The 15,294-nt window shown below is 37.6% G+C and overlaps 1 pseudogene; it reads right to left on the minus strand.

The window, feature by feature from the left end:
* The window catches only part of LOC126960651 (monocarboxylate transporter 14-like), a 123,353-nt pseudogene extending 120,235 nt beyond the window's left edge, over positions 1-3,118 (minus strand).
* Between the last annotated feature and the right edge of the window lie 12,176 nt (positions 3,119-15,294).

The raw sequence follows: 15,294 nt of genomic DNA on the forward strand, positions 1-15,294 counted from the left end.
ATCCTTATACACCCACTGTAGTCCTATGTGACTGACAAAAAGATATAGCAAGAGAATTTCTACATATAGATGAAGGCACTGAGGCTCATGGTATTTTCCAGATAACTCAGCATGCCTATTTGAAGCAGAGGTTTGACTTTATATCACTTTTATATCATCTAGTGGTCTAATGCCCTTACAATCCCACCAATCTGAACACGAAATGCCATTTTATTGCCTTAGTTCTGCTATTCTAAAGTCAATAAAACTGTATTTGCTTCAAAGGAACTAGGATTCTACCATAGTTATGAATTAGGCCTAATTTCAAGGTATGCATAAAACTTTCTCTTATGAGTATATTTGGTAGAATTGGTTAAGAGAAGAGAGAAAGCCTAAGGGTAATTTTAGTTGGGGAAAACTTCCCAGGGGACAGGTTTGTAAGAGTGTTTTGATAGCAATACTGATTGGTGTCTGAAACCCATAGAGGAGGGCCTGAGTCTGGAAATTCACTATTTTCACTTCTCATTTCAGTAGGATTACTGATCTTACAGCCCAAGACAAGAGAATAAAACACTGAAATGACTCTTCTGCATTGGACTTGGGGTCTTCCCCTTCTTGCTTAAAAGGATGATGGTAATCTAGATTGGTGAGGTCCTTTGAGCAGTTAATTTGTTTAATCTCATAGCAGAGGATATTTTAAAGTCCAAATGGTATGGGCAAGAGGCAGTGTGAATGAGAACAGACCTTTTTAGTGGAGACTCAGGAATCGCTGGTTCTGGATCCTGATCTTGTAATACTGAAGAGCTTGATAGGAAATTTTTGGAGAAGAAGGTGTTAACAGGGTCATTTTGCTTAGAGGACATTGTGTCAATTTGTTGCAGTTGCATCATCAGATACTGTGGTATAGCATATTTTATTGATCCTTTACCAGAACTGACCTAGTTGGCAATAGATACAAGTGAAATTGAGGCCATAAATAATACTGTTTATCAAGAGGCTTCATGATTGATATACATTATCTCATTTAATTTCATAACATGCCTGCAAAGTAGGTATTGTTGCCCCTACTTCACAGAAGAGGAACTGAGACACAAGGACTTTCCCAAGATCATAAGTACTTTCCCAAGATCTCACTGCTGCGAGACTGGCATCAGGCCTGCCAGATTTCTCAGCCAGAGATTTGAGCCACATACTACACTGCTTCTCCACTAGGGGTCCCAGGCTGCTTCAATCCTTTTTTAATTTGTGCAGGATAAAGTTTTGTCCTTGAAAACTTGTACTCATACGCTGGGGAAAGAAGGAGGTTCTAGGCAGGTCATTTAACATTATCCCTGGATTTTCCACAGAGACACCACACTTAAGAAAACATGAGCATGATCGTCTTTGAATTCAAAACACTCTTTGTAACCTTGGACAAAATGAAACAGTAAACCAGGAAATTGTCTGAGATTTCTACCTTCCCGTTCACTGACAATAGCTGGAAAATAAGCACACAGTTAGGTCAAAACCATTCAGTTAAAGGAGGAAATGAAAGTAAGTTGAATAATATACAAACTAGAAATTTAGCCCCTAAATCTGCATTGCTAGCAAGGTAATTTATGAAAAAATTTTTTTAAATGCTGATTTCTTGTACATGTGTATTTACTTGTATACATATATTCCATATATGTGTATGTAAGTCCATGATCAAATATAACTAGAAAACTTGCATACTATAGTTTACATTTTAAAATATAGAACAAGAGCACCAATAATGTCAAAGAAAACAAATATATTTATCTTGTTCAATTCAGGGTATCCCAAACTTATTTGAGCCCAGAACTCGTCTTTCTTCCTTTAATGCCCATGGATGTCCTGTACAACACACTTCGGCCCCAAAGGAGAGCAAGCTGAGAGTGCATTCTGCAGCCTTACACACCACTCCAGCTGTGACACCTTGTGGGGTGACTCTGTTTGCTTTGAGAACATATCATTTTGTTTTGAAATAAATGTTTATAATTACTATGCCCTGCCGGTTTTCTCTCAACTGCAATTTAGCCCCTCGATGAGTGCTTACATTTACAAACTTTCTAAAACATCCAGAATGACTAAGAGTGGTAGCAGGAACAGGGGGCCTGGCTCTGGGTGCCAGGAGTAGAGAAGGGCCTGATGTAGGAAAGCTCTCTGCATAAGAACATGGACGAGGTGAGAACGATGCTTCTTCCTCCTCAAATAAACAAGTCTATAATACTGTATTTCTCAATGTCTCAAGACAAGGATCTGAAAATAGTAGTCTCAGAATTTGGTAATGGACTTCCTTGAGGCATTGGGGTATTGGGAGATTACATCAGTAGGAAGATTAAAGGATATTAAAAGGGTAACTACCTGGGTTCCTCTCACAAATAGATCTAAGGAAACACTTGTAATTTCCTGAAGAGATAAAAGGACTGCAAAAGGAAAGGATGTTTTCTGGCTGCTTTTCCAGTGAAATAAAATGAATGGGAATTTAGTGGCAGATAACACCTCAGCTGTAACAATGCTAGCTTTCACACATAAATCCTAAAACATCAGTGGTTCACATCTAATTTTTGTTCTTGTTCATGTGATGGTCCAATGCAGGTATTCCTAGTAAGCAGGTAACTTTTACCCAGATAGTGATTCAGGGGGCAAGGCATTTTCCGTGTTGTAACTTGGGATTCTTTGCATCTAGCCCTAGAAAGGGAAGGGACACCTATTTAAATGCTTTGGTCCAGAAGCAATCCAATTTTGGTTGCCTGATTTCACAAGATGCAAGGAGTTGGAAAATAGAGCTCCTGGCCAGGCAGCTGCCTAGAGCAAAATCTCTACACTGCAGACAGGGGAAGCACATATTTTGGTGGATAGCTGGGTTTTTCTGCATGGATAGTAACAATAATCACAACAATAATAATAATAGTATGGATTAGTTTCCAATTGCGGCTCTAATAAGTCACCACAAACTTAGTGGCTTAAAACAACAGAAATTTCTCGTCTTACAGCTCTGGAAGACAGATGGATGAAATGGATGTCACTATGTTCCTTCCTGGTGGCTCCAGGGGAGCAGCCGTTTTCTCACCTTTTCCATAATATAGAAGCTGCTGACCTTCTTTGGTTTATCGCAGGCTGAGTCCTTCTCCGCCATCTCTTTGGTTGTCTGTATCCCACCTACTTTATCACTTGTGATGATATCAGAACTACCTGGATAATCCAAGATAATCCCCCCATCTGAAATCAGCTCCTTAGCAACCTTAATTCCATCTGCAACCTTCCCTTGCCTTTGCCTTATAACCTGGCATACTCACAGGTTCCAGTGATCAAGACATGGACATTCTGGGCTGCTCTTGTTCTGTAAATGCCATAGTAACAAATAGCATAGTTTTACAATGACATCGAGTATCTTCTGTGTACAGGAACCATCATTAGAATAACTCATTTATCTTTACAATACCTCAATAAAGTATTTTAATCAGTATTTATTTTTTTATTTTTTATTTATTATTATTATTATACTTTAAGTTCTAGGGTACATGTGCACAACGTGCAGGTTTGTTACATATGTATACATGTGCCATGTTGGTGTGCTGCTCCCATTAACTCATCATTTACATTAGGTATATCTGCTAATGCTATCCCTCCTCCCTCCTTCCTCCCCCCTCCCCACAATAGGCCCCAGTGTGTGATGTTCCCCTTCCTGTGTCCAAGTGATCTCATTGTTCAATTCCCACCTATGAGTGAGAACATGCGGTGTTTGGTTTTCTGTTCTTGCGATAGTTTCCTGAGAATGATGGTTTCCAGCTGCATTCATGTCCCTACAAAGGACACGAACTCATCCTTTTTTATGGCTGCATAGTATTCCATGGTGTATATGTGCCACATTTTCTTAATCCAGTCTGTCACTGATGGACATTTGGGTTGATTCCAAGACTTTGCTATTGTGAATAGTGCTGCAATAAACATATGTGTGCATGTGTCTTTATAGCAGCATGTTTAATCAGTATTTATAAATGAGAAAATTGTGAAAGAGATGTTTGACAACTTTGTGTTTAAAGTCATAGTACCCACAAAGGGAAAAAGTAGGATTCAAATCTGGTTCTGCTTTGCCCCAAACTTCTACGTCTTCCCCATCAGATCTTTCACTCCTTATCTTTTACAGACGTCCTTGCCTCTTGCCTTTTTGACAAGAGTGAGGCTACATTACTCTCTCCTTTTAAAATATGTTTACACTTTTAGGCCAGGCATGGTGGCTCATGCCTGTGATCTCAGCACTTTTAGAGGTGAGGCGAGCAGATCACTTGAGTCAGGAGTTTGAGACCAGCCTGGCCAATATGGTAAAATTCCGTCTCTACTAAAAATACAAAAATTAGCTGGGCATGGTGGTATGTGCCTGTAATCCCAGCTACTCAGGAGGCTGAGGCAGGAGATTTGCTTGATCCTGAGAGGCAGGGGTTGCAGTGAGCCGAGATCGCGCCACTGCACTCCCTCCTGGGTGACAGAGCAAGACTCCATCTCAGTAAAAATAAATAAAAATATTTACATTTTTAAATGATTGAAATGAAATCAAAAGAAGGACAATATTGTGTGAAAAGGGAAAATTATATGAATTTCAAATTTCAATGTCTAGAAATAAAGTGTTCTAGGGATACAGAGCCTCATCCATTTACATAGTCTGTGGATTTCTCAGTATATCCTCTTACGTTTCCCCCCAGTCACAAAGAAAGAGGATTCTATTCCCCTGATAGTAAGTAATCGAAGCAGAAGTTCCCCCAGAAAGCCTCAGGGTGTAGTTAAAGGACAGGCCAATGTTACTCCTTAGAGTAGAGCACAGGTCTGTTTGGAAACTTTGGGACTCCAGGGCTTTAAAAAGGCGCATGAACAGGGTTAGAGAAGGCTGGATGGCTCTGCCTTTGCTTTCTTGGGAACAATAAGTACACTAAGAATTGGAGACAGATAATTTAGAGTAGGAGGAAAACTTAAACATGATCAAGTTCATCCTTCTATTTTATGAACGATAAAACTGAGGGCCGGAGGGAACATGTCACTGGTCCCAGTGGCACTGAGTGACTGATAGTGATGATCTGGAGCCCAGGTGTGGGAGTCTCAGCTTAGCCTCTTTCATCCACACCCACTGGACAAATACAGGCCTCCACTTAGTTTTGTACCAGTTGTGAATTAGAAATTGTTTTTCCATTTTTAAATGGCTGAAGACAATTGAAGTATAATGTTTTGTGAAAAGTGAAAATTAGATAGTGTCGGTAAATAAGTTTTATCAGAAAATAGTGTACTCATTTGTTTGCATGTTGTCTTCTTACCATAAGAACAGTGGTAAGTAGTTGCAACAGAAACTGTGATACCCATAATCTGGCCCTTTACAGAAAATTTGCTTTATACCAGACTGCCAGTATCTACCCTCCCACTATGTCATAGCCCAGCCAGGCCACAGTGGGCTCAGGAAGCAGCATTGTGGGAGAGATGAATATTTCACTCGTATACACGGTCCTATGTGTACTGAAGGCAGGTTAAATTTTTTGAAAACGGAAATAAACTGAATATCATTTCTGTAACCTTCTGGTTTGTGAATAAGGAATCATCCAGACTTTATCCTTAGGGAGAACTGTCTACTTTGGCCAAATACTGTGTGAGAGATCTTTTATTTATAATCTCATTTACTCTTCACAACAATTTTGAGAAATGTTATTATAGCCATTGTATTAGAGTTCTTAAGAGAAACAGAACCAATAGGATGTATATATATACGATGTGTATATATGAGATATGTATATATATGTGTGTGTATATGTGTGTGTATCATGAGCTAATTTCTTATAATAAAAGAAATTATTTTATACTAAAAATGATCATAAAAGAGATTTTATCTCTTTAATCCCTTATAACAAAAAGATGGTTTGTTATCTTATAATAAAATATTACCTTATTTCTTTTAATAAAAGAGATTTGTTGTAAGGAATTAGCTCACATGATTATGGAGACTGCCAGGTGCAAAATCTGCAGAGCCACATCCTAGCTTGAGTGTGAGGGCCAGAAGCTGCAGTAGAACCAGGAAGAGCTAATGTTTCAGTTCAAAGGCCTTCAGGCCGGAGAATTCTCTCTCAGTCTTTTGTTCTATTCAGGCCTTCGATGGATGGCCACATAAGAAAGGGCATTCTGCTTTACACAGTCTACTGAGTTAAATGTGAATCCCATTCAGACATACTCTCACAGAAACACTCAGCAGAATGTTTGACCAAGTATCTGGCCACCCTGTGTCCCTGTCAACTTGACAAATTAACTGTCACACCCATTTTATAGATAAAGCAACTGAGACATGGAGAATTTAATCTATTTGCTCTGAATCCCAATCAAGTGGTTGGAATATAGTTTTTCCTAAAAAAAAAGTCACGGTCCTTATTCTATGTAGTACTCCTGCATTGGCTATCCCCTGAACTCCAGAATAAAAATAAGTGAACAAAAATGTTAAATTTACATTTTTCATTGTTTTCACCTGCGACTCTAAAAGAAAGGTTAACTTGTCAGGACTTTGATGACAGTTATGATTTTACAGTCACTGTGGAACTCTCTTGTATGGATATCTTTTAAAGCTCAGTACTCACATATTACAGTGTGAAACAATACCGGAGCAAGACAAAGTCCTATTTCCCTGCCCCCACCCCCAAATGGGACAAGGAGGGGAAGCCACACACTCCATAATGGCTGAAGAGAAGGAGGATCCTTCCCAACTGCAAATTAAAACTGAAGTGCTTGCCAATTGACTCCCAATCGATTATTCCAAGTGTTTGTGCTGCAGCGAATGTGATTTCTCCCAGGGACTCTGAAGAGTGGTGCTTAATTATTCATCATGAAATTTAATTTCAGAGCTTGTAATCATGTAACTGTTGAAAATGGAATTTGTTATTGAAACACGTTGAGAAGAAATAGAGGATTATTTAACATCTACTCATCTCACATCAAGATCAGTTTAAAATTGGATGCATTCTGTGATTTCACCACAGCAATTGCATGAGGGCCACGTAAGCTAAACTCCTAAATGTTTTCTGCTAATTTGGTTGATTTAGGTCATTTCGTGTCATGAACTGGAAAGGATATTGCAGATTAGGGTATACAGATACAAGCTTTTTCTTTCCTCCCAAAGGTTCAACTCCACGGAAACATAATTAACTTACTTTGAGCCATCCCTTGAGAAGCTTAGAAAAATATTAGCTGACAAATTAAGTCTAAGGTATTAGGTGGGGAAATACATTAACTGTTTTTCTTAAATGTAAGGATGAAGCAATTAACATTCATTTTAATCTTAGTTAAACAGAGGCAAAAAGATGCTTTTGAATCTGACAATTATCAAAGATTACTGAGAAATGCTTTTTATCAGAAAATTCCAGTCTTGGGTTTGAATATAATCAGTTATGGGATGAAGCATCCTATATAGATGTCTCATAATGCCCTGCCTGGAAATGGATGACCAGACAGAAAACCATTCCACCTTGTATTAATGGAAAGGGAGCTTAGTGAAGCTGAACTAGAGGCATTTTATATTGCCACTGAAATATAAATAAAACAACAGGTTTCTCTAGGTTCTACAACTGCTATTTAAAAAACTGACTATTGTCTAATGATCAATTGTAAAAGTTGTAAACAATCTACCTTTAGAAGATATGATATTTCATTATCTTAGGTGATATGGCTCCATGAATAACATAGATTTGGCAAATAAAAAACATAAACACTTTCTACTGTTGGATATTCTCTAATCCATTTCTTACATTGCAGTAAAGCTGAGTTTAAAGAACAAATCAATTTACATTTCAGTTTAAATCAGATCCACAATTCTTTTTGCATGGCCCATGATGCCATCCGTGGTCTGTGGTCCTGACAATTTCCCGTCCTCGTCTCATGTTACTCTCTCCTCATCTTACTGGCCTTTCTTTACTGCTTCAAAGCTACCATGATTTTATTTTGTTCCCATCTGTAAGCTTTTTCATATACTGTTCCCAGAACCTGCAAAATCCCCTCACTTCCTCTTCATGTAGCTGATGCCTTTCCTCCAGGTCACTCCAGACAGCTTGTCTACGTTGTACTTTTCCCTCCCTCCCTCTAATTTTCTCCATTGCTGATCTTGTCTGTCATAGCACCTATAATCATTTATATATTTCTTGTGCACATATTTGATAACTTGTGTAGTATCTTTTATCTCAATTAGATTTTAGTTTGCATAAACTTTTTGGCATTACATTTTTATTTATCAATGTCTACTCAGTGCCGATAAAGAGGAGGTGCAACGAAGATTTAGGAAATAAATAAGCTCAGGGTTCTCTTTCTGTCTCCATGGCATTCCTTTACACACATTTATGAGTAATTGACCAAATTTCATGTCTTTAGAAAATAGTTTTAAAACTAGTAATCATATTCTGGATTATACAATGAAAGACAATATAATTAAGTAATTTCTCCAAAGTTTATTAACCCCAATTCATTGGTGGACCATTTTATTCTGATAGTTGAGTCACACACAATTTAAAATACAGTCTCTAATAACAAAAAGCTTATAATTTTGTAGAAGGAGCACCTATATATGTACTAATTAGATAATCAGATACCTATTCAAGACAATTAAATCAGGTGGTAAAATGTTGAGGAAAGTAAAAGTGATGGTCAAAGGATTTTCAGAGAACAGAGATAGGACATTAATGTCGTTCAGGATGTGAGCAGAGAGGTAGAGATCCGGAAAGATTATTTATTTTTTTATTTATTATTTTGAAACAGAGTCTTGTTCTGTTGCCCAGACTGGAGTGCAGTGGTACAAACATGGCTAACTGCAGCCTCAACCTCTGGGCTCAAACAATCCTCCTTCCTCAGCTTCCTGAGTAGCTGGGATCACAGATGTGCACCACCATGCTTGGCTAATTTTTAAAATTTTTGTAGAAACAGGGTCTTGCCATGTTGTCTAGGCTGTTCTCAAATTTCTGGGTTCAAGCAATCCTCCTGGTTCAGCCTAAGTGCTGGTGTGAACCACTGTGCCTGATCAGAAAGACATTTTAGATGGAGACAAAACATGAGAAATGACAAAAAAGAAAAGAGTAACATACTATGTAGCAAAAAGAAGCACAATCATTCCAGAGCAGAGAATATCTGTTCAGAGGTAGTTTAGGTGGGATTGAGTAGATAGCGTAGCCCCATGGAGGGACACTAACGCAAAACTGAGTTGTGTCGATATGAGTTCATGGTCAACAAGTTGTCATTGCAGATGCAGGAAATAGAGAAGATATAAACAAACTGGAGTTCCAGGAGACATCTAGCAGGACAATCTGAAGACAAAAATGTTAACTCTAACAAGACAAATGAGGAGGTAAATGAAGCCATGCATAAAGAATGGCAATGAAGATAAAGACAAAGGAACTAAAAATGCACTGAAGATTCTTGATAATTACTTTCACTTGAAGAAAAGGTTTTATCATGTTGGAATAAATGACCTAGAAATTTTAAGAGATTTACAAATTGAAGTTGTAATTTTTCTTAACCATGAAAACAAACAAGTGCTAAAAAATAATTTTAAAAGAAAGTTGATTCAATTTGAGCAATCAGTGGCACACTGATGACTTCTGACAGGTATTCCTCAGGCATTTGCTACTGAGGATTTTATCAGCTGCAATGAACATGTAGTCAGTTGACACTGAAAATAAAAGAAATGAGCAAGGAGTTTAGATTAAAATTCTCTTGACCCAGAACACGTTAAGCTTTCTCTGACAAAATGGACTTAAAAATATTTAGCTGGTGTATAATAGAAGCTTTCTTATCCTGACATTATTCTTGAACGTCATCTTATACTTTAATTTATACCAAATTCCAAATGTCTTGGGTAAAAATTAAAGCAAAGCACATAGGTCATTTTAATGGAGAAAAAGCAATGAGGGAACAATATGTTCTTTTGAAAAATTATGGTAGGACACTTTGAATCTTTTTTTCCCCTGTCTTGCCTGATTTTATAAGTTTTGATTCTATTTCAGTCTTTCAGTGTGTAAAAGTTATTTGCAGAAAATCTTCAGGAAAAAATATTCTTGGGGCTTACAACAAATGTCCACTACATCATCTGAAATTATGATCAAAAGTCACAGAAAACAACAGTAGCCCAGAAGGTGGTATTGGCTCTGTTCACAAAATATGTTTTGTTATCCATTCATTATAGACATATAGAGGTCTGCTTGCTACCAAAGATTACATCATTAAACAGCATTTTGGTTCATTCCTTTCAAAAGTAATATACTACTATCATTTTTACAAAGTGCATTGGATATTCCTCTTATTATAAAGGCAATACCATTCCATTGAAGAACATCTGGAAAATACAGAAAAACAACAAAAAGAAGACAATTACTTGTAATCCCGTCACCTAACTTAGCCACTTCATTTGGCTCTATATCTGGGTCTATATATAAACTATTCTCATTGCATATTGTACTCTGTAACTCGAATTTTCCATTTGATATTATGAAATAAATATTTCCCATGTTTTTATGCTTCTCATACATTTTTAATGGCTGCCTACTGCATCATATATAATTGAACCATACTTTATTTTACTAATCATTTATTGTTAAATAGGTAGAAGGTTTGTGACATTTTATTATAAATAATATTACAATGAACATCATTGTTTAAAAATGTGTTTATTTCCCTTTTTTAATTATGCATTAAGTTCTGGGGTGCATGTGCAGAATGTGGAGGTTTGTTACATAGGTATACATGTGCCATGGTGGTTTGTTGCACCTATCAACCCGTCATCTACATTAGGTATTTCTTCTAATGCTATCCCTCCCCTACCCGCCCCACCCCGACCTACTGACAGGTCCTGGTGTGTGATGTTCCTCTCCCTGGGTCCATATGTTCTCATTGTTCAACTCCCACTTATGAGTGAGAACATTCAGTGTTTGGTTTTCTGTTCTTGTGTTAGTGTCCTGAGAATGATGGTTTCCAACTTCATCCATGTCCCTGCAAAGGACATGAACTCATCCTTTTTTATGGCTGCACAGTATTCCAAGATGTATATGTTCCACATTTTCTTTATCTGGTCTATCAGTAATGGGTATTTGGGTTGGTTCCATGTCTTTGCTACTGTGAACCGTGCCGCAATAAACATACATGTGGATGTGTCTTTATAGTAGAATGCTTTATAATCCATTATAAATGCTTTATAATCCTTTATAATTCCTATCCATGAGCATATATATCCAGTAATGGGATTGCTGGGTCAAATGGTATTTCTGGTTCTAGATCCTTGAGGAATTGCCACATGTCTTCCACAATGGTCAAACTAATTTACACTCCCACCAACAGTGTAAAGGCGTTCCTATTTCTCCACATCCTCTCCAGCATCTGTTGTTTTCTGACATTTTAATGATCGCCATTCTAACTGGTGTGAGATGGCATCTCATTGTGGTTTTGATTTGCATTTCTCTAATGACCAGTGATGATGAGCATTTTTTTCATATGTTTTTTGGCCACATATATGTCTTCTTTTGAGAAGTGTCTGTTCATATCCTTTACCCGTTTTTGATGGGGTTGCTTTTTCCTTGTGGATTTGTTTAAATTCTTTGTAGATTCTGGATAGTAGTCCTTTGTCAGGTGGATAGATTGCAAAACTTTTCTCCCATTCTGTAGGTTGCCTGTTCACTCTGATGATAGTTTCTTTTGATGTGCCGAAGTTCTTTAGTTTAATTAGATCCCATTTGTCAATTTTGGCTTGTGTTGCCCTTGCTTTTGCTGTTTTAGTCATGAAGTCTTTGCCCATGCCTATGTCCTGCATGGTATTGCTAGGTTTACTTCTAGGATTTTTATAGTTTTGGGTCTTATGTTTAAGTCTTTAATCCATCTTGAATTAATTTTTGTATGAGGTGTAAGGAAAGGATCCAGTTTCAGCTTTCTGCATATCGCTAGCCAGTTTTCCCAACACCATTTATTAAATAGGGAATCCTTTCCCCATTGCTTGTTTTTGTCAGGTTTGTCAAAGATCAGATGGTTGTAGATGTGTGGTTGTTATTTCCGAGGCCTCTGTTCTGTTCCATTGGTCTATATATCAGTTTTGTTACCAGTACCATGCTATTTTCATTACTGTAGCCTTGTAGTATAGTTTGAACTCAGGTAGCATGATGCCTCCAGCTTTGTTCTTTTTGCTTATGATTGTCTTGGCTATGTGGGCACTTTTTTGGTTCCGTATGAAATTTAAAGTAGGTTTTTCCAATTCTGTGAAGAAAGCCAATGGTAGCTTGAGGGATAGCATAGAATCTATAAATTACTTTGGGCAGTATGGCCATTTCATGATATTGATTCTTCCTATCCATGAGCATAAAATGTTTTTCCATTTGTTTGTGTCCGTTCTTATTTCCTTGAGCAGTGGTTTGCAGTTCTCCTTGGAGAGGTCCTTCACATCCCTTGTAAGTTGGATTCCTAGGTATTTTAGCCTCTTGGTAGCAATAGTGAATGAGATTTCACTCACGATTTGGCTCTCTGTTTGTCTTCTATTGGTGTATAGGAATGCTTGTGATTTTAGGAATGCTTGTGATTTTTGCACATTGATTTTGTATCCTGAGACTTTGCTGAAGTTGCTTATGAGCTTAAGGAGATTTTGGGCTGAGACGATGGGGTTTTCTAAATATACAATCATGTCATCTGCAAACAGGGACAATTTGACTTCCTCTTTTCCTAATGGAATACGCTTATTTCTTTCTCTTGCCTGATTGCCTTGGCCAGAACTTCCAACACTATGTTGAATAGGAGTGGTGAGAGAGGGCATCCTTGTCTTGTGCCAGTTTTCAAAGGGAATGCTTCCAGCTTTTGCCCATTCAGTATGATATTGGCTGTGGGTTTGTCATGAATAGCTCTTATTATTTTGAGATATGCTGCATCAATACCTAGTTTATTGAGTGTTTTTGGCATGAAGGGCTGTTGATTTTTGTCAAAGGCCTTTTCTGCATCTATTGAGATAATCATGTGTTTTTGGTCATTGGTTCTGTTTATGTGATGGATTATGTTTGCTGCTTTGTGTATGTTGAACCAGCCTTGCATCCCAGGGATGAAGCTGACTTGATCGTGGTGGATAAGCTTTTTGATATGCTGCTGGATTCGGTTTGCCAGTATTTTATTGAGGATTTTTGCATCAATGTTCATCAGGGATATTGGCCTAAAATTCTCTTTTTTTTGTTGTATCTCCACCAGGTTTTGGTATCAGGATGATGCTGGCCTCAGAAAATGAGTTAGCAAGGATTCCCTTTTTTTCTATTGTTTGGAATAGTTTCAGAAGGAATGGTACCAGCTCCTCTTTTTACCTCTGGTAGAATTCGGCTGTGAATCCATGTGGTCTTGGACTTTTTTGGGTTGGTAGCCTATTAATCACTGCCTCAATTTCAGAATTTGTTATTGGTCTATTCAAGAATTTGACTTCTTCCTGGTTTAGTCTTGGGAGGGTGTATGTGTCCAGGAATTTATCCATTTCTTCCAGATGGTCTAGTTTATTTGCTTAGAGTTGTTTAGCATATTCTCTGATGGTAGTTTGTATTTCTCTGGGATCGGTGGTGATATCCCCTTTATCATTTTTTATTGCATCTATTTGATTCTTCTCTTATTTCTTCTTTATTAGTCTGGCTAGTGGTCTATCTACTTTGTTGATCTTTTCAACAAATCTCCTGGATTTATTGATTTTTTGAAGAGTTTTTAGTGTCTCTGTCTCCTTTAGTTATGCTCTGATCTTAGTTATTTCTTGTCTTCTGCTAGCTTTTAATTTGTTTGCTCTTGCTTCTCTAGTTCTTTAATTGTGATGTTAGGGTGTCGATTTTAGAACTTTCCAGCTTTCTTTTGTGGGTATTTAGTGCTATAAATTTCCTTGTACATACTGCTTTAAATGTGTCCCAGAGATTCTGGTATGTGTCTTTGTTCTCATTGGTTTCAAAAAACATCTTTATTTCTGCCTTCATTTCGTTATTTACCCCGTAGGCATTTAGGAGCAGGTTGTTCAGTTTCAATGTAGTTGTGCAGTTTTGAGTGAGTTTCCTAATCCTGAGTTCTAAATTGATTGCACTGTGGTCTGAGAAACTGTTTACGATTTCTGTTCTTTTGCACTTGCTGAGGACTGTTTTACTTCCAATTATGTGCTCAGTTTTAGAAAAAGTGTGATGTGGTGCTAAGAAGAATGTATATTCTTTTGATTTGGGGTGGAGAGTTCCATAGATGTCTATTAGGTCTGCTTGGTTCAGAGCTGAGTTCAAGTCCTGGATATCCTTGTTTATTTTCTGTCTTGTTGATCTGTTTAGTGTTGACAGTGGGGTGTTAAAGTCTCCCGCTATTATTGTGTGGTAGTCTAAGTCTCTTCATAGGTCTCTAAGAGCTTGCTTTATGAATCTGGATGCTCCTGTATTGGGTGCATATATATTTAGGATAGTTAACTCTTCTCGTTGCATTGATCTCCTAAATATTGTGTAATGCTCTTCTTTGTCTCTTGATCTTTGTTGTTTTAATGCCTGTTTTATCACATACTAGGACTGCAACCCCTGTCTTTTTGCTTTCCATTTGCTTAATATTCCTCCATCCCTTTATTTTGAGTCTGTTTGTCTTTGCACATGAGATGGGTCTCCTGAATACAGCACACTGATCGGTCTTGACTCTATCCAATTTGCCAGTCTGTGTCTTTTAATTGGGGCATTTAGTCCATTTACATTTAAGGTTAATGTTGTTATGCATGAATTTGATCCTCTCATTATGATGCTAGCTGGTTATTTTGCCTGTTAGTTGATACAGTTTCTTCATAGCATTGACAGTTTTTATAATTTGGTATGTTTTTGCAGTGGCTGGTACCGGTTGTTCCTTTCCATGTTTAGTGCTTTCTTCAGGAGCTCTTATAAGGCAGGCCTGGTGGTGACAAAATCTCTCAGTGTTTGCTTGTAGGTAAAGGATTTTACTTCTCCATCACTTGTGAAGCTAATTTTGGTTAGATATGAAATTCTGGGTTGAAAATTCTTTTCTTTAAGAATGTTGAATATTGCTCCCCACTCTCTTCTGTTTTGTAGGGTTTTTGCTGAGAGATCCACTGTTAGTCTGATGGGCTTCCCTTTGTGGGTGACCCAATCTTTCTCTCTGGCTGCCCTTAACATTTTTTCCTTCATTTCAACCTTGGTGAATCTGATGATTATGTATCTTGGGATTGCTCTTCTCAAGCAATCTCTTTGTGGTGTTCTCTGTATTTCCTGAATTTGAATGTTGGCTTACCTTGTTAGATTGGGGAAGTTCTCCTGGATAATATCCTGAAGAGTGTTTTCCAACTTG

Source organism: Macaca thibetana, chromosome 8 (assembly GCF_024542745.1).
Source record: "Macaca thibetana thibetana isolate TM-01 chromosome 8, ASM2454274v1, whole genome shotgun sequence".
In the NCBI taxonomy this organism is placed as follows: domain Eukaryota; kingdom Metazoa; phylum Chordata; class Mammalia; order Primates; family Cercopithecidae; genus Macaca; species Macaca thibetana.